The sequence below is a fragment of the Equus przewalskii genome, chromosome 17 (genome assembly GCF_037783145.1).
Source record: "Equus przewalskii isolate Varuska chromosome 17, EquPr2, whole genome shotgun sequence".
In the NCBI taxonomy this organism is placed as follows: domain Eukaryota; kingdom Metazoa; phylum Chordata; class Mammalia; order Perissodactyla; family Equidae; genus Equus; species Equus przewalskii.
In genome coordinates, this window is record NC_091847.1 from 39,309,403 (window position 1) to 39,327,775 (window position 18,373).

Below are 18,373 nucleotides of genomic sequence, written 5' to 3' on the forward strand. Positions count from 1 at the left end.
AAAGGAGAGAATGACAGTTTTCTCAGGGAAAATGAAAAGAAGGTGAATGAAGAAAACCCGGGGCTGAGGCAAGACCTTGGTCTGTCAGTCAACTACTGTTCTTGAAACCTAAGATGTAATGAGCCCTGTGGAAGATAGCCATGAGGTGGACCCTGCGTTTAAGAAGCTTAATGTTTAGTTGGGAGAGAGAACTAACAGACGTGAAACCCTGAACTGAAAGTGGTAGAAAAATTTTGCATCAGCTGTAAGTTCAGAGGGGAGTGACTTGATTCAGGTACTTTGAGCCAGCATTGCTGGGATCCAAGTGGTATTTGAGTAAGTGGCCATGCAGCATCCATTGCGGAGAGCAGATACACTGGGAGACCAAGGAGGAGAGCGAGTTGATGAAACCCCAGTTAGGAAGTGGCAGAGGCTCTGGAGAGATTTGGCAGCACATCTGATAAATCCATTTCAGTGGAGGAATTGGTGAGGGTTGTGATTGGTCCACAGACTGTTGTGTCTGTGTGGTTGATTACAATGCAGACGCTTGGGCGTCTGGGGTGGTGTCCGGGAATGGCTGGGTCATTCTGGTACAGTTGGCCTGCAGGACACACTTTGGGAAACACTGGTAAAGGATGAATAAGGCAAAGCTGATTAGTTCCTCCGTGAGGGAAGTTAGGAAAGAGGCATCCAAGCTGGACAGCCTGATTTTTGTCACTCTTCTACAGAAGGACAGGCACAGAGCAAGTAGCCCTAAGAATTAAGGAACATGGAGGTGAGAACAGAACTAGCTCCTCAGCTGGAGACAGTGTTCCCACAGTCCTCACCCTTTACCCGGGTACCCAGGTTCTCTTTCTTATCCACTTGCTGTCACCTCCGAGAACATCATGATGCTAATTGAGATCAAGTTGAGGTTCAGCCCTTGTATGAGCTAGCTGTAACTCCTGGCAGTTATCCTAAATTGAGTGTGTGCTTTGTCAGATTTGATGAGCAAGAAAATATGGATCATCAGTAATAAAAAACAAAACCAAAAAACCCTGTTACTACTATTAGTAGAGGAACCAGGAGAAATCATAGTGGTGAATACAGTTTAGTAGTTTCTTCACATATGAAAACCATCATATTATATCACTTCTCACATAGTAAACGCTTGACATAAGGATGTTCTTTATAGATGAGCTTTGAATGGTTACCTCTTACCAACTCGATGGCAGGTGCCATCCAGGACTTACTTAGGGAACTACCCAGTCTGTCCCCACTCCTGTCTTCTCCTTCCTGAAGCGTACACCTCCAGGCCACACCTTGTACCCAGCCCAGTGATCAGCATCTACAAGTTGTTATTCACTGCACCTTCCTTCAGCTCTCTCCTTGGTCCATTTGTGTTTCTCCCACGTCTTTTTCTAAGCATAAATATTTCCTGCCCCTCCTCACATCCCCATTGAGAAGACAAAAGAAAACACCCTGGGAATAGGTCAGGTTTAGTGGTTCCAGTCTTGGCTATGCATGAGAATCAGCTGGTTAACTTTAAAAAGTACCAACATTTGGGCCCCATCCCCAGAGATTCTGTTTTAATTCGTCTAGGCATCAGAATTTTGAAAGCTCCCCAGGAGATTCTGATGGGTGGTTAGTATGGAAAACCACCTCAGTCTAGCTGATCGATGTCAACAGTACAAGCTGTACACCTGTTTCAAGGAAAACGGAAGCTGCAAGATTTGAAATGGAAATAGGTATTTTTAAATAATGCCTTTTGCCACTTTCTTCCTATCTTCCTCTGTTATTTAATTCCTCTGTAATTTTAAATAATGCCAAGTCCCGCTTTCTTTTTATCTTCCTCTGTTATTTAAGCCTGCTTTCTATTAAGCACCAGCATTCAAAATGAAACGAAAGGAAAACAAGAGCTTTCTTTTATTTGCTTTAGAATTTCTGTGGTATTGTTGCCCACTCTGTCCTCGCAGTTGAATGTGACCTGAGCCTCCTCGTGAACTCTCAGATGCAGCAGGTTGTGCCTGAGTGACCCTCCTCACGCTTTTTAACCTCATTGGGCCTCAGCTTCTAGCGGAGCCGTATGTGATGCTGCAGGACTGTGTGCCCCGGAGGATTCAGCTGTCACATGGCATCGATGGTCACATGCTTCGGTCCGTGAACACATACAGTAGTCTTTGTTTTGTGGTCTGAGGAGGCCCAATGTTAGGTTTTTAGGAGGCTACTTGAGAGAAAAAAAATTTTTTTTTGATGACTACGTACTCCTATTGGATAAACAACTTTGAAGTCTCTCTGTTCATCCTTGAAAGAGAGGGATGACCAGGAGGTAAACCCTCATAATATTCTTCAAAAGCATTTTCAGGGTCTTTTTTTTTTTTTAAGGAGCCAATTGGAAATTAGATCTGAAAATAAAAAGCTAGTGATGGGCAATGAAAGGTCATCCTTCAGCAAGTCTCTAAACTCTTGTGTTTTAGGTTTCGTAAAAATTCTTCAACAAATGTACTTTGTCGTGTTTTGCATTTTACTTCAGACAATTTTGTGGCGTACTGCTGCTTTTTCAACACTTTCTCGGGCCCCAATTTTGGATTGTGTGTTTGAGTGGAGGAAGGATAAAACAAAGTAAGAAGTTCCATTTTTTTGTTAATTTAAAATTGAATCTGAAGGACAAAACACGAAAACCTGAGGCGTAGTTTCTCCTGAGTCCAGTGGGTGAGTGTGTAACTAGTTCTAAGTAACTTCTCAAACCCCACTCACGGTTCCTCTGGTCTTGCTGACCTCCCTTTTTCCTTTCTGTAATTACTGAATATGGCCCTTAAAACCCATGTAGAACCAAATACAGAATCGAAACTCTGTGATCTCATCACCACAAAAACAGGCTGTGGGGACAGTCCTTCTCACAGGAAGCCACCTCCCCTTGGAACCTCTGTCACCCTGTAATTTATAGCTCTGCCTTTGTAGTCTTAAACTCAGAAAGGACTCCCCCCCCCCGCCCCCGCCCTTAGTGTAACAAATGGATTGCTCTAGGTGGAGAAGAGGCCAAAGAGAAAGTATGTGTGTGCATAACCTGTTACAGATCTAATTTTAAGGGTGCACACGCGTCTGTGGGTCCTCTGGGCAGAGGGTCTGTCTGACAGCAGGAGTGTTGTGGATATACTTTTATACTTGTCCGTCGGTTGTCATTGGGACAGTGAGAAGCCTGGTTTTTCTGCCGAGGTGCGTTCTCTGAAAGGAGCTTGGCTGAAGTACTTGAAGCAGCTGCCAGATGAATCTCTCCCTGGCTGCCAGAGCCCTCTGTAAAGAGGCAGGTGATCCTTTTTATGAGCAAATAATAGGAGGACGCCTCAGATATTTGAGCTACTGTTCACCAGGTGGTGCTGTCCTGCAGTGAATGCTTAAATATTACCCAGTGAGGTCAGCAACCTGGTGAAGGAGATACCTGGGGTGCTCAGAAGCCTTGGCTGCGTTTGTGGGCTGCTGCTGAACACGAGATGAGGCCTTTTTGAGGAAACGTTAAACATTTGACACGAGGTGACCCCTTGGTCCATGTGGGTTTCTCCTCCGTGAGCTGCTTGAGATCTCAGCTGTCTCTGAAGTGGGGGAAGGCTGAACCTGTCCCCTGCCTCAGTCCCAGGTTTCCTCCCAGGGAAAAGCTCCTGGGCTCCATTCTCATCTTTGAAAACCTGATGGGTGAGGGGGGGCAGGTCTTCTGTAGCTCCTCATTAAGCAGACTTAAAGGGGAGAAAAGGCCTCCACCCAGCCTTTGCATGCACAAACCTATTAGTAGTCTGGTGCCCTGCCAAGTGGTTTGGTTGGTCCAAACGTGACCACACACGATTCTGTCCTTTCTGGCAATGAAGCCCGGCAGCAGTACTGTGAGGAGGGCATTGACTTGCGCGAGAGCCTGGTTGTCAGTGTGTTTGAGCATGGAGGGTGCCCTTGAGAAAGAACATTTTCCAGGAGCAGTGTAGAGTAAAAAAATTTCCCAGGGAAATAGACTCTGAGTCAGTCACGGGAAACCTCTTGTTGGAATCCTTCAATCAGCAAACATGCGTGGACCATCTGCCTCTCAGGAGGGTGGTGTAGGGGATGGCAGGTAAAACCAGCCCTTGAGAAACCGGTCAGAGCAGAGGTCAAGGCAGAAGGAAGCAAGTGCTAGAGCACAGGTCCCAGCAGGGTGTTCTGAGGGCAGAGGAAGGACTGGTGAGATTCCAAGGGCGTGGGGCAGGGCAGGCAGGTGCTATTTGAGCTGTGCATGGAGGATGATGAATTTCCAGAGTGGGAGAGTGGTGTTTCAGGATGAGGGAACAGGGAGAGCGAAAGTGTGAAAGCGGGCAGTGTGTTTCGAAATGGTGAGTTGTGTAGAGAGCTGGGACCTGTGAGGAGTGAGGCAGGAAATATGGGAAGGAGGTGTTCTGGAGAATTTCAGCACCCTAGAGGTTTTAGAGAGGTTCTCGGCTCCTTGTCTTGAACCTTTGAAACATTTCATTGGGTATTGGGCTGCAAACCCAGTAGCATCGTTTAAAGAGAAAACCTGAAGGAGCGGGCGGAAGGTACAGGGAACTCTTCCGGAGCCCTGCTAAAGACGAGGGACTTTCAGTAAATGTCCTGTCCCTTGCTGCCCCCCACAGAGGGTGTCAGAAGGAACAAGTTCTCTTGGATTTGCTGAGTTCTCTTGGGTTGGTGGTATGTAATGCTGTTGTCTCTTTCCTCTCCATCGTGGCTTTGTTGGGATTTTTAGGGAGATTGTAGCTAATTTTATAAAACTCTGTGCTTCTTGTCTCATAGGATGAGTGTGCTGACAGGTTTTCTTTTTTCCAGTTCTCTTTCCAGCTTTCTGTGGTCCACTTGTCCAGAGGAACTTTCCGGGTGCCCCCTGAGTGAGCCAGCTCCTCTCTGCTGCAAGAAGGTGGAGTCTGGGGTGAGGCGAGGTGAGTGAGACCCAGAGAGAATCCATATTCTGACAGAGCAAGTTTTCCAAAATAAGTTATTTTCTGAAAATTTTGAGGACTTTGAAAGTAAATTAGTCTTTTATTCAAACAAATTTAAGGATAATTTTTTGAATATCAGTGTCTTAGTTACTATTTTAAAGCACTCAATAATAATATGGATGCATCAGTCCATTCTCTCAAAACTTTTCTAGTTTTACTTATTTGTGCCTATTTCAGGGTTTTCCGGTCTTTTTATGGTGTCTAGCACAGTACTTTTCTACTGAAGACATTGAATGTATGTTGAGTGAATGGCTTAATATCTTGGTTTACAGTTTGCATACATAGAAGTACAACTGATAACTTCAGATTTTTAGTAATGTCAGACTGGCTGTCTATTCTTTATCATTGTCATTCTCCTGTTCCCCATTCCCCATGAAACACTTTGTGAAGTTGAATTACAAACCTCTCTTTAGCTACTGGGAGACAAACAAGGGAACGTTTACAACCTGCGTTACCTACCTGCTTTCCTAGGCTGGCTTTTTAGGGTCATGCCAGTTACAATTGGCTTAGGTTCTGTCTCCTGCCTGTTCTGCAGACTGTCTTGTTAATTTAGTCAGAGTTGTGTCGTTCCCCTAGCCAGTTTCAAGGAGGATTTTCTAGTTGTGTGGTTTATGGTTTTCCTGTACTGCAGTCTTACGTGTAAATTGTGAAACAAAAATAGCTACTTCAAGGGGTTTGGTGAGGCTGGAGGCTCCTGAAGGGTAAGATTTTTGTTCTATTCATCTTTTTATTTGCATTCCTTATCTCCAGTGTGTAGAATGCAGTTAAGACTCAAGTATTTCCTCTTTCCTTTAAGAAGAGAGAGAATTGGCTGGGAATGGAGCATCTGCAGTCCCATCGTGGGCTCAGAGGACTGTTCTTCCTTATGCTCAGCTGCTCACGGTTGAGGCAGTGGAGTGGGCGTCCCCAGGAGGGCCTGGACAGAATGGTGGCCTGGGGGTGCTGAAGACTCAGCGCAGGATCCCCCCATAGGAGACAGGGGTCAAGGTTAAAGCTGCTTCCAAACCTCTGTGAATTCTTCAAACATCCATGTGACATGCAGGTGTATTCTGCCATCTGTCCAGCATGGCGTGCTGGCAGGATTTCATATTCTGCACTTACCCCTCCTGTCATGCCTTGCTCGTCCATGAAGAACAGAGTGGCCACATTGCCCCCCAGACTTTGGGGGATCCTTCCAAAGGCAGAGCTTCTCGACAGGAGCATGGCAGGGGAGTGCACATCAGAATCTCCCATGAAGCTTTAGAAATTAGGATACTGAGACTTGCCCCAGGTGTGCTGAGCTACAATTTGGGGGATAGGGAGGGAGTCCTTGCTGTCTATGTTTATTTCTCTTTAAAGCTCCTTAAAAGGTGGTGGTGTGTAACTTCTTGAAAAATGTTTGTATGTGGAGTAGACTTAAAAACAAAAACCTCTTTCTTAGCCTGAGCAGATGTTTGGGGGAATTATTTTTGAACTCTCTTAACTAGTTTAACCAGTTTATACTGCCAAGCCAAACATTCCCGTGTTGTGCCATAATTTGCATTGTAGACCATTTTATAACTTTAATTTAAAATTGCCTGGGACAACACTTTCTGGGGTCGTAAGTATACAAGGAATGAGGAAGATGACATTGAAGAACAATTTACTAAATTTAACAAGAGTTTAGGCTTATTTAGAAATCCAGGTGGGAATCTGCTTAAATGGAATTTTTCCAAAGCACGCAGAGATTTGCATATTGAAACCAAAGCCTTTTGACCTGTGGTAACACATTTCTCAAAGTAACATTGAAATAGCAATTTAAGTGTATTGCCCTTAGAGATTTTTTGGACAGGAAATTTATTTAGTAAGTTATACAATTTTTTTTCCTCCTCCACTTTTTGGGTGGCAGAGAATTAGCTAATTTTTCTTTTCTCCTTCCCTTGGACAAACCTCAGGAAGTAAATAGGAGTTTAATAGCAAAGATCACGTTAAATGGTTTTTGTGGTTTTTAAACTACAGTCATGCGTCGCTTAACGACGGAAATATGTTCTGAGAAATGTGTTGTTAGGAGATTTTGTCATTGTGAAAACATCATAGAGTGTTCTGAAGGAGAAGGGGTACAAAATTTGCCCCAAATGTGTCTCCTTAACATGAAGATTATTTTAGGTTGATTATTCCTAGGAAGCAAGACTCAAAGTTTTTCTTGTTACCTCCCCCTTAACTGCCTAAAAGAATTCAGATGAAAAAAACCTGTCTCAGGAAGCAAGCTATCACCTTAGCATAATATGAGCTAGGTGGCAGACAGGACACTGAAAAAACCTGTTAGTTGGGCTCCACTCTGTGTTCTTCTGTTTCTATGTGGCTAAACACTTGTCTTCCAAACATTTCTTCCTTTTCACCTACTTCTGAATTACTTTCCTTCCCTTTGAAGTCCCTGACCCTCCCCACCTGAAACATCTTTTGTCTTTAGCTGAGGATGATATTTAAGGTGAGGACTTTGGCCATTTGGTCAGTTATTTCATTTTCCTGGGTTTCTGCCATGTATAAGTGCTATTAAACTTTTGTTTGTTTTTCTCCTGTTAATCTGTGTCACATCAGTTTAATTCTTAGAGCAGCCTGAAGAACCTACTGGTAGAGGAAAATTTCTTCCTCCCTTTCAGTATTTACACAAACCTAGATGGTATAGCCTACTACACACCTAGGCTATATGGCACAAATCTTATGGAACCACCGTCATATATGTGGTCTGTTATTGACCGCAGTGTTGTTATGCAGCACATGACTGTCTCTTTTGCAAATTCCCGTTTGTATGAAAGAAAACCTTGCAACCCATTGTTATTTGAAGTTTTAATAATTTGATGGTTTGGTGGAGAATGGTAAGTTTCTATTTTGAAATCAAAGAATTTTAGTGTTTAGGAGGGACCTTACAGATGACCTATCATCTGGTTTCCATTGCTTCAACTTCATGGAAACTGCTTTTGTTAAGGTCACAAAAGGCCTCTGATAGGACTCCTGACATGACTTTTCTGTCGCACTTCATACTACTGACTGCTCCTCATTTGAAACTTTCTCCTCTGGGTTCCTTTGTGCCATTCTTGACTGCTTTTCTTTTTCCTTCTTTCATTTCTTCCTAAGTCCTGCTGCGTCTGCCCTTAAGTGTTCATATTCCTGGGGCTGTTGTCCTTGGTGGTTTTCTTTTCGTCTGCTCAGCCTCTTTGGAGGACCTCAATACTTCCATGACTTCAGCTGCCACCCACATGTTAATGACCTCCAAGTCTTTCTCTGAGTTCACCCTCGTCTCAAACAATCTTTTGGACATTTTACTTGAATGACTCATAGGTACTTTTAACTTGGGATATCTGAACTGAACTCATTTCCCTCCTAATTATTGCCTGCTTCCTGCCTGCACCTCCTCCCCCCCCAAAAAAAATCCCGTCACCTCCATGCTGTGTCTGCTTTTCCCACTTTGGTCATTGGCGCTATTCAAGCCAGAAATGTGTGACTCATCCTTCACCCTCCCTCAGTCAGCCCCATATCTTAATTGGTGATTGAGTCCTATCATTTTAATATCCTAAATAAAAAAGGAAAAGGGCATTCCAATGACATTTAATTATTTTGGGCTTTAGAAGTTGTAGTTGGTCCTATGTAAGTAGATACAATAACATGAGGCAATTACAATCATTTATGAATATACATTTCATGGTAGGCATAGACTTAGATACTTGTCATATGTTATTTCTAATTTCCACAACTATTCTGTGGTATATCATTTATGTATAAATGAGGAATTTAAAGTTCAGAGAGATTAAATTACAGGCCCAGGATCACAGAGCAAGTAAAGCACGGTGGAGTTAGGATTTGGGAAGTTTAAACCTACAAGTTGGTCTGCCTGACTCCAAAGCCTTCACCGTCATGTCACTCTGTCTTTCTCTGTTCCCATAATGCCACAGTGCTGTTTTAGGCTTCTGATGAATAGGTTGACTTTGTTGAGGCCAGTAACTGGGTCTTACTCCAATTTGTGTGTTGTAATATATGTATTTTTCTTACACAGTAGGTGCTAAAGACAAGACTTGTAATGGCAGAACCATGGTGCATGTCTTCTGTGGCTCCATCTGGGTTCAGTCCCTGGTCCTCCTGTTAGCTGTGCATTAGCTGAGTAACCTGAGATTAGGATGGTGGGCTCAAGCTGCTTATCCTCACAGGGTTGTAATGAGAATCAGATGGGCCGACATAAGGGAAAGTGCTTTAAAATTCAGGGGTATTTTTGAGGAATTCTGTTTAGTTGTGGAAGTCGATAATTGGCTGGCTCAGATGAGCATCTCTTTTTTGTTTATAAATGACAGCATGTGAAAATATAAACTCTTCTAAATCTCTGATCATACTGATTGAATCATTCACATGCTGGCAGTAATAAAAGCAGAAAAGGCCCTTTCAAGTAAAGACCTTGTTAATAAGGATGGTGGACACAGATCTGATGTTTGTTATTAATTCTGAGTATAACTATTTTAGAAGAGATGAGGATATGCTCTACAAAAACCAGACAGTGGCTATTTAGGTATAGGCAAGTGAATTAGAGCAGAGTCTACTGGAGTTTTTATTCTGTTAAATTGATCCTGGGAGGATGGACTTGGACATGCTTTGTGCTGTACCCAAACAAACCCTAAATCATGGCACAGACGGTTGTGTATTCTATATCCTCATAGCTCTCTCCTTTTGCCCTGTCCTGAGAAGGAAATGCTCTTGTTTTCCTTCATAGTTCTCCTTTTTCCATCATATTTTGGTAGCGAAGTTTGTCTGAGGGGCCCCTTTCACGACTATATAAAGCCAATTTGTCATTGTGGAATTTGGAAATTGTTTAGCCTTTCTAAGTCTCATGTTTTTTTCAAAATTGCCCTGTGAATTTGGGGCAATGCCATGTATTTTCCAGGATTTTTTTTTTTTTTTTTTTTGAGGAAGATTAGCCCTGAGCTAACTGCTGCCAATCCTCCTCTTTTTTCTGAGGAAGACTGGCCCTGAGCTAACATCCATGCCCGTCTTCCTCCCACTTTATATGAGGGACACCTACCACAGCATGGCTTGCCAAGCGGTGCCATGTCCACACCAGGATCTGAAACGGCGAACCCCGGACCGCTGAAGTGGAACGTGCAAACTTAACTGCTGCTCCACCGGGCTGGCCCCCCAGGATTGTTTTCATTGCAATGTGGCAGAGATAATTCACTTAAAGCACGATAGGTACTTGGTGAGTACTAGCTCTTATTGTCCAAACTTAGTTATCAGGGGCCTACATTTTCAGATTTAAAAAGCCTCCAACTGGTCCATGAAGAAAAGATTCAGGAAGAATTTATGTAAGATGGAAAGCGAGGCAGGAGAATCTAAAGCAGTGGCTCTCGGGAGTGTGGACCTTGAGGAATGTCATCATCATCAGCTGGGACTTATTAGAAATGTAAAGTTTCAGCTTCACCCCAGACCTAAACATCAGGACTCTGGGGGTGGGGCCCAACAATCTGTCTTAACAAGCCCTCCTGGTGATTCTCATGCACTTTGGCCTGATGTTAGGGAAATCAGGCTAGAGTCTTTTGGAGTAGTCCAGTAGGGGATAGTGAAGACCTCCCCAGGATGGTGGGAGGAAGCGGAGGGGAGATGGAATTGGTGATACTTAGTAATTTAATTGGCTGTGTATCAGACAAAGAAGGATGCCATGAGGATGGAGAGGCCTTGAGTCTAAAGCACTAAAAGGGAGTGGTGCTTATCTGCAGGAACTTGGAACACTGGCTGGTGAGTGGGTTTTGGAGGTTGGAGGAAGAAGAAAACGAGGTTATTGTTGGACACTTTGAGTTTCTGTTGCCAGGGCTGATGTCAGCAAGTTGGAAATGAACTACTGTAGGTAGCACAGGTAAAACAATGGAGAAACAGATTTGCGAGTCACCTGCGTGGAGGTTGCAGTTAAAGAGGGTATTCAGATCATTTTTCCAAGGAAATTGGTGCAGAGAAAAGAGAGCCAAGAGTGACTAGTTTGGAATTGGATGTTTGGGATGATGGCATCCAGTTTCTCTTGCAGAAGGAAGAATATAAATGTTTAGGAATACATGGTGATACAGTTTTAAATAAAACCAAATTATCACAATAACATTGGGGTTTTGTCATCATGCTATCTTTAGGCCCCGTGCTGTACAATAGAGGCTGGTCTTGTACATCATTTAATCTTGGGATCCAAGGCTTAGGGTGCTGAAGGCAGGGTTCTAGTGTTCTTTCCCCCAAAAGAGGGAGTGGAGTGTGCTGTGAAGAGCGAAGGTGTGGCCTGGGTGCTGAGTTTCTCCAAGTCTCAATGTCTTTATCTGTCAAAGAAGATAGTTACAGTTCCTACCTCCTTCTTGTGAGGACTAAACACGGTACTTCACAGTGAAAAGCTTAGTGCCTGCCACAGGGTGTATTTGTGTCGCCACCTCTGCTGTTATTTTCATGGTGGTTGTTGGATTGGTGGAGTAAAATTCTTCTATTTGTAACAGATTTACAGTATTTTTTTCTTCTTCTTTTTCCCAAAGCCCCACAGTTCATAGCTGTATATTCTAGTTGTAGGTCCTTCTAGTTCTGCTATGTGGGACGCTGCCTCAGCCTGGCTTGATGGGCAGTGCTAGGTCTGTGCCCAGGATCCGAACCGGCAGAACCGTGGGCCACCAAAATGAAGCATGTGAACGTAACCATTCAGCCCTGGGGCTAGCCCAGATTTACAGTATTGATAAGAGGAGATAATTATAAGAAGTCATAATATAAGTCTGAGTTGGAGATGAATGGCTTTGTGGTTTCCAGTGAATTATCAGTATGTTGAAACATGGGCTTTATTAGGTTTGTGAGAAGGCAGAATGGACTTGGTTTGGGATGTGTGCATAAAAAACAAGGACCAGATATTTAAAAATTATTTCATATCCAGCTTTGTTGCAGACTCACACATGTTGCTGGACCAGAAAGATGTTTCCCTGAGACCGTGAAAAGTTAGTGCATCTGTGCAACATCTTCATCATATTGAGAACAATTTCACATCCACTGTCTGTAATTCAAAGTCATTCGAGAAACATGTGTTCCTGTTTTCCACTGCGTTCTCATTGGGCTGTTTTTCCTTAAAGGGAGGCATTGGGACCACACACTTATGTTTAGGAAATAACTTTGTAGCTGTGCTACATGGACGTGTATAAGGAACCTTCTCAGTTTGGAGATTGTCGTTTCTGAAACTCACGCCCTCATGCCCTCCACTAGAAAGAAAAAAATGATCTGTGTCTGTATGTATGTGTATGTGTGGTTTCCGTGCCACTTCACAATACCGATCTTGTTCCTTAGGTCTGAGATATGTGTCGTACTGTCTGTTTGTGTTAAGGGAAGTGGTGACAGAATCCATGATCAAAGGTTTCACTGCGGAGTTACTAAGGGCTTTAATTGAACTTTCACTGGGTTTTAGAGAAAAAAAATCTGATGTTCATACATGGCATGTCACATAACTTCAAGTGTAAAGCTTGAGCTTCTTAGGTTTGGTTTAAAGTTTTACGGGACTCCTAAAAATAACGTTTGTAATCTCCATGCATAGGAATTACTCTGTAATGAAGAATTTAGCTTAAGTGTGTTTTGCTGTTGGGTTGGGTTTGAATGCCTTTAGTTTGGTTCAGAGCTACCATCCCAGCTCTTCTAGAACTACACGAGGCTTGCCTCTTTCTGGGAAGTTTGGCTGCTGCCACAGCTGAGACAGTGAACCAGACTTAGGTAATTTTATTAGTCTAGAAAAAGTATTGTGCTCCTGCAGCTGTTGTTGTGGGTCCTGACCATGAAAACAAAAACCGGCTCAGTTACCCAGGATCCATGAGAAATTGGCAATGGCCCAACCTAAGTCCATGTATTTTGGACTCTGAATTATATTTATCCTCATACGGGCATCCCCTGATTTGGAGCACATAGCTGGGAAATGGCCTGACTGTATGTATGAGGCAGCGGGGGCTGGAGAGGCCAAGCCTTGGGTACGCCCTCTCTAGGAAGCCTGATCCAGTTCTTTGGAAGACTAGACTTGCTAGACCTTAAATACCTTTCTAAAAAATAGGGAGAGCATGCAAGAGAACAACATAATCAATATAAAGCACAGTTGTCCCAGTCATTCAACCCGACTTTCCTGTTTTTGTAGATTGTCTCACACTGTAAATTTCCACAGGTCTTTCTCCTGCAGTGCCAGGCTGGTTATTGTGGGTGAGTTAGTAATTTGGCGGTGATGGACTTTCTTGTTAAAAAGAACCTTTACAGACCACTGTGAAAACTAGGGACTTGGCCTTTAATTTCTAGGAGTGGTGCATATGTGGAATGCCTACTCCTGCTAGTGTGTGCCAATCAGTAAATTACTGTTTAATTTTCTGAATTTCAGTGGTTCTGTGAGTGGAATAAAACCAAGCTACTGTGTCTCTGGAAGCACCTGGGCAATTAGCTGAGCTCTTGGCAAGTCTGAGTAATTGTTCCATTGAGTCTGACTCTGATTCTCTGGGTTGGGGTCCCTAACCCTTGGAGTCCCTGAATGGACTTCAGGGGGTCTGTGAACTTGGATGGGTGGAGAAAAAAGTTTACATCTTTATTTTCACTAACTTCTAACCAAAATGTGGCCTTTCCTTCAATCATGAAAGTGGGCAAGAAACCAGGTACTGTCAGTAGTACCTGTGGCTTTGGCACGGATTTTTGTATCATGTTATTGGACATAATTTAAACTATCATTTATGCCCATCACTGCTTAGTAAACTACAATAGCTGTTAGCCTGCTGCTGTCTTGTTATTTACGCATTGAGAAGCGCGCATTACCATTATCACACATTTGCTTTTTAAATATTTTGATATCTGTTTCAATACCATTGATTTTCTTAGTAATCATATTTTCTACATCAGAATCATTGAAAAACGTTCTGATTAGAGGGTCTAGATTGCTGAAGCAGTCCATGGTGGTTAAAAGATCAGAAACTCCTGCTTTGGATGGCACTCTTGTATCTTTCTCATCTTACTTTGAGACTGAATTTGTTAACATTAAAAACAAGAGAAGTCCGAACATATTTGGTTTTTGTTTCCTAGCATGACTTGTCTTTGACTTTTATCATCTGGAGCTCTGGTATTCCCCATGTGGGAGATGTTGGAATGAATTAGAAAATAAAGCCATCGCCCATTCCCATGTGACTGTTCTCACAGGCCCTGTGGCAGTTCCTTTTAAGACTGCTTACTGTAACCAAATGTTATGGCCAAGAATGATTTCCCTTACAAATTTCAGATAAGAGCACAGTGCTGCATGTGTTATTATTTGCTTTAGCTGTGGGAAGAGATGATGCTGTGTGGCTTGCATGAATTTGATTCAGCTCTCCACTGCATTATTACTGCAAGCATACCCTAATTTTTTTTTTTTTGAAGATTGGCCCTGAGCTAACATCTGTTGCCAATCTTCCTCTTTTTTTCCTTCTCCAAAGCCCCAGTCCATAGTTGTATATCCTCGTTCAAGTCCTTCTAGTTCCTCTATGTGGGATGCCACCATAGCATGGCTTGATGAGCAGTGTGTAGGTCCGTCCCCAGGATCTGAACCAGCAAATCTCAGGCCGCCAAAGCAGAGCACAAGCTTAACCACTCTGCCCCGAGCCGGCTCGAAGCATGCTCTATTTTAGAACTTGATGTCCAAGGTTAAAACCTAAGTATGTTTATTGGACTATGTAAAATTGCCCAGAGAAAGAAATTTCCCATTCGTTGCCCCTCCTGTCCCCTTTTAACAAGCTTCATGCAGTTCATTCAGTGAGAAACAGGGTGGTTTTTTGAGCTGCTCTTGAATAATATAGTTCCTAATTCCTAGGAAAGTGTTAAGAAAGGGGAAGCATTGCCCGTGTGACACAGAGGTCTCTGCCCCACGTAGTCTTCCCTGTTGGCAGTATGGCCCAGCTCCCAGTGTCCTCCCCCGTGAGCTCATGAGCTGAAGAGCTTGCTCATTTTAGCATGTGTTTTGTTGCACGATGCCTCCAGGTCACACAAACTGACAACAGTGGAGTTTGAAATAACTCTAAGTTGCTGCCTAGAAGAACTTGAGGGAGTGGACAGTTTGTATCTCTGAAAGGAGGAAGATGCTCTTTTTCAGGATAGATTTGAGGCATGGGTGCTGCTCTCTGGGAGGGCAGGGGTATGTGTGTGTATGGTCAAAGATGATTTTTTTTTCCCGTTTGGCAATTTTCTCTGTGTTTGACCACCTCACCAGGCCCTTGGGGCTAGTCTCTCTCATTTTTATGCAAAAAAAAAAGGCATAGCATAGGATAGGGATTGCCTGGCCGGGCTCTGGAGCCAGACTGCCTGGATGGGCACCCTGGCTCTGCGTTCCTGAGCTGTGTGGCCTCAGGCAAGTCACTAGCCTCTCGGTGCCCTTGTAGAATGGAGATACTAACAGTACCTTCTGCAGAGGGTGGTTGCGAGGATTAAATGACTATAAATGACTATCTATCTATCTGTCTATATACTGAGTGCTTCAAGCAGTGCCTGGAATATAGTTAGTAGTAAATAAGTGTTGCTGGCTGTGCATTAGAATCACCTGGGGGAGTTAAAAAAAAAAACAAAACACTACACAGGATTGAGAACTCCCATCCTAATGAAATTAGGGCCCAGGGAGGTTATAACCTTGTTCAGAGCATCATACCAAGTCACTGACAGAAGTGGAGGAGGGATTTTGATGTCTTATATTCTGGGGCTTTAAGTGAAAGACCCATCTGTCAGCTACATAAGCAAGAGATCTTTTGGTAATAAATAGCTGCCTTTCATGGGTCATCTTTGAAGTTGTCTGACCCTTTTCACTTTGAGGCCAGATGCAGTGCAATTTAAAAAATTTAATTTCTTTAGATTTATAATACCAGACTTTATTCAGCTGGCATTGATTGATTGAGTGCCTTTTAACACTTTTTGAAAAATGGACTTTCTGACATGTCTTCAAGTTCTCTTCTCCTTTTATACTAAAGGCTTATCACCCATGCCATAGACTCCTCTGAAGTGTTCTTTTTTTTCATCTTTGGTGATGGTTTATCAGCTACCGTGATTACAGTGGTCTTAAGAACAAGAAATAAAGTTTCACCCTTAAAATTATTGCATCTTCAGATGGAGGAGACCTGAAATTGTTCAGTCGAGCAGGAAAGGGAGCCATATTCCCATTAGACAGTTGAGTCTGTGAAAGGCGAAATAACTTGCCCAAAGCCTACCTTTGTTCAGGGAGTTGTAATCGCCACACATTAAGAAGGTGGTCAGTGTAAGTTGGAGATTTTGGCTCTGTAGTATGACAGAATTGGAAAACTGAACAGGAAGGAGAAGGGAAAAGAGAAGAGAGTGTAATGAGAGTATGGTTGTGATGGAGCTGACCACCATAAGGAGGGATGGGACTTGGGTCTCCAGTTGCTGTAAACCTTACACAGAGGAGGATCCTGTGGCCCTAGTCATGTTCTCCCCTGAGCTGTGTGAGAGAGGATGGGACCACATTCAAAGACTGTGGTTCATATTGAAACCCTAGTGCTTCTCCACGAGCTTTTGGCCTCATGACCACTGGGGTGCAGGGTTGATGTTGGTTTTCTCCCAGCTCTCCTTGTCTGGACCCATAACAACTACATTTCCACTCTCGTGCAAAAGCCACCTTGACTTTGAGGCTTGTATTTTGTGCTTTCCTGGTCACCTCCCTGTACCCCCTCCCCCCAGTTCACTGAGGACTTTGGAGGCAACTGCTCAGTGCCTGAGCTTTCAAGTCAGCCCTGGGTTCAAGTCCCAGTTCCACCTTTACTACCTGTGCAACCTTGGGCAAGTTGTTAATCTCCTTAACCTTCTGCTTCCTTATTTATAAAAAGGAAATAATAAACTATCTCACAGATAATTTTTTTTTTTGGATAAAATGAGATTATGTATGTACGTGCAACTGTTCACCTTAACTGACATAGAGTAAACACTTAGTAAATGTTAGCTGTTAGGATGTTGTTGATATCCTAAATCTGCCTCCCTGACTGCAGCAGCATCTGAATTCCGCAGACCAAGAATGAAGTTCCTTGACTTCTTTGTTTCCAACACCCCTCACGTAAGGACATTCCACTTTACAAAACCATGCAATTAGCCATCATGTGGGCTGTATCATTGTCTGGAATTGTTCCACATCCAAAATTTTTAAAATTTATTTAAAAGGACCAGACGCTCTTTCAACTTCCTCATTCACTTAGTCCAACTGTGATTGCTCTTTGATCTCTTTGAGACTGTTTGCGATCTCTTTCTTCTCTCTGGCTGTCATCCCTCTAAAGGCTTCACTCTTCCTGTCCAGCCTTGATGCCCTGGCATGCCACCCTGAGCACTCTGGTACGAGCACCCTTAGCAGTCTTCTTGGACCTGTGCTCCAAATGCCCAATCACTGATCAGTCCTCTCATCCTCTGGATGGTTCTTTCTTGGGACTGAACATCAGAGAAGGGAATTGCACAGTTTCCTCATTGGTGCCGTGGCCTGGTCTGAAACCCGGGTTCAGCTGTCCTTTTAATCTTGTGCTTGCTGCCTTCTCCTCTACAACGGCTATTCTGAAACTTCACTGTTCCTCTCATACCCTATTTTTACTTTATAGAGAAAATGGAGGCCTGCACTTGTGGCTTCCTTCCTGCCCATGTTTGTTGACATTTTTCTCTTCCTCCTCCATCGTATTATATTTGACTTTGTATTCTTCTTTGAGTAGATACCTAGGAATGTGCGTAGAATGAAAAACCTGCAATTGCTAACTCAATGCTTATTCTTTAATTGGAAAACCAGGTTGTAACCCTGTCTCTGCCACTTGCTGGCCCAGGAGAGTCAGGGCAAGTTCTTCTGGTGTTCAGGATCTTGCATTTTAAATGAGGTTATTACATATTTAAATTTATTGAAGTACGGAAATCTGTTTTAAGGTACAGCCATTCCCTTTGAGAATTATATGTAGGTTAAAGGTATGTTCCTCCACAGTGTATCCATTGATATTAAAATGAGAAGACAAATACTGTGCTGGGATGGGGAGCGGGGCAGGGTCTGACCACCCAGAGGCTCATAGCCTAGTGTAGGAAGCAGGTGGATAAGAATTAAAATAAGGTTAAGAAGCCTTCTAAGAGGGGGAGATTTTGAAAGGTGGGCTTTGAAGTGGGCTTGTGAAATTTACTTTCTCTGATAGATCTAAATAACTATGAATATTGGGGGGGTGGTGGTGGTGGTGATAATCTTGCAGTTATTTTGTCTTCCAGTTAGGAGCATCTTGCTGTTAGGGTGGGGAGGCAGGTGCTTGGTTGGAGAGCGTCCAGGTGAAGACAGCTCCTAGGTGAGCAGGGCTTTCTGCAAGACTGGTGCTCCGCCTTGCACAATAGCCCTTGGCCCGGGAGGCATAATGATTATTGCCAGGAAGGCTGCTCTTGATTATTCCCCTATCTGAGCCCTTCCTGATTTGAGGGAGAATGTATTG

The 18,373-nt window shown here is 43.4% G+C and overlaps 1 protein-coding gene across 38 annotated transcripts in view; it reads left to right on the top strand.

Annotated features, from left to right (window-relative positions):
- TANC1 (tetratricopeptide repeat, ankyrin repeat and coiled-coil containing 1) overlaps positions 1 to 18,373 on the top strand; it is a 229,150-nt gene that overhangs the window by 46,607 nt on the left and 164,170 nt on the right. For 31 of the 38 annotated variants that reach the window (XM_070579917.1, XM_070579897.1, XM_070579905.1 and 28 more), the window contains exon 2: positions 4,780 to 4,889. The exons of the other annotated variants lie outside the window; for them this stretch is intronic. The gene's annotated coding sequence lies outside the window, so the exon portion shown is untranslated. The remainder of the gene's footprint in view (positions 1 to 4,779; positions 4,890 to 18,373) is intronic. 38 annotated transcript variants of the gene reach the window in all.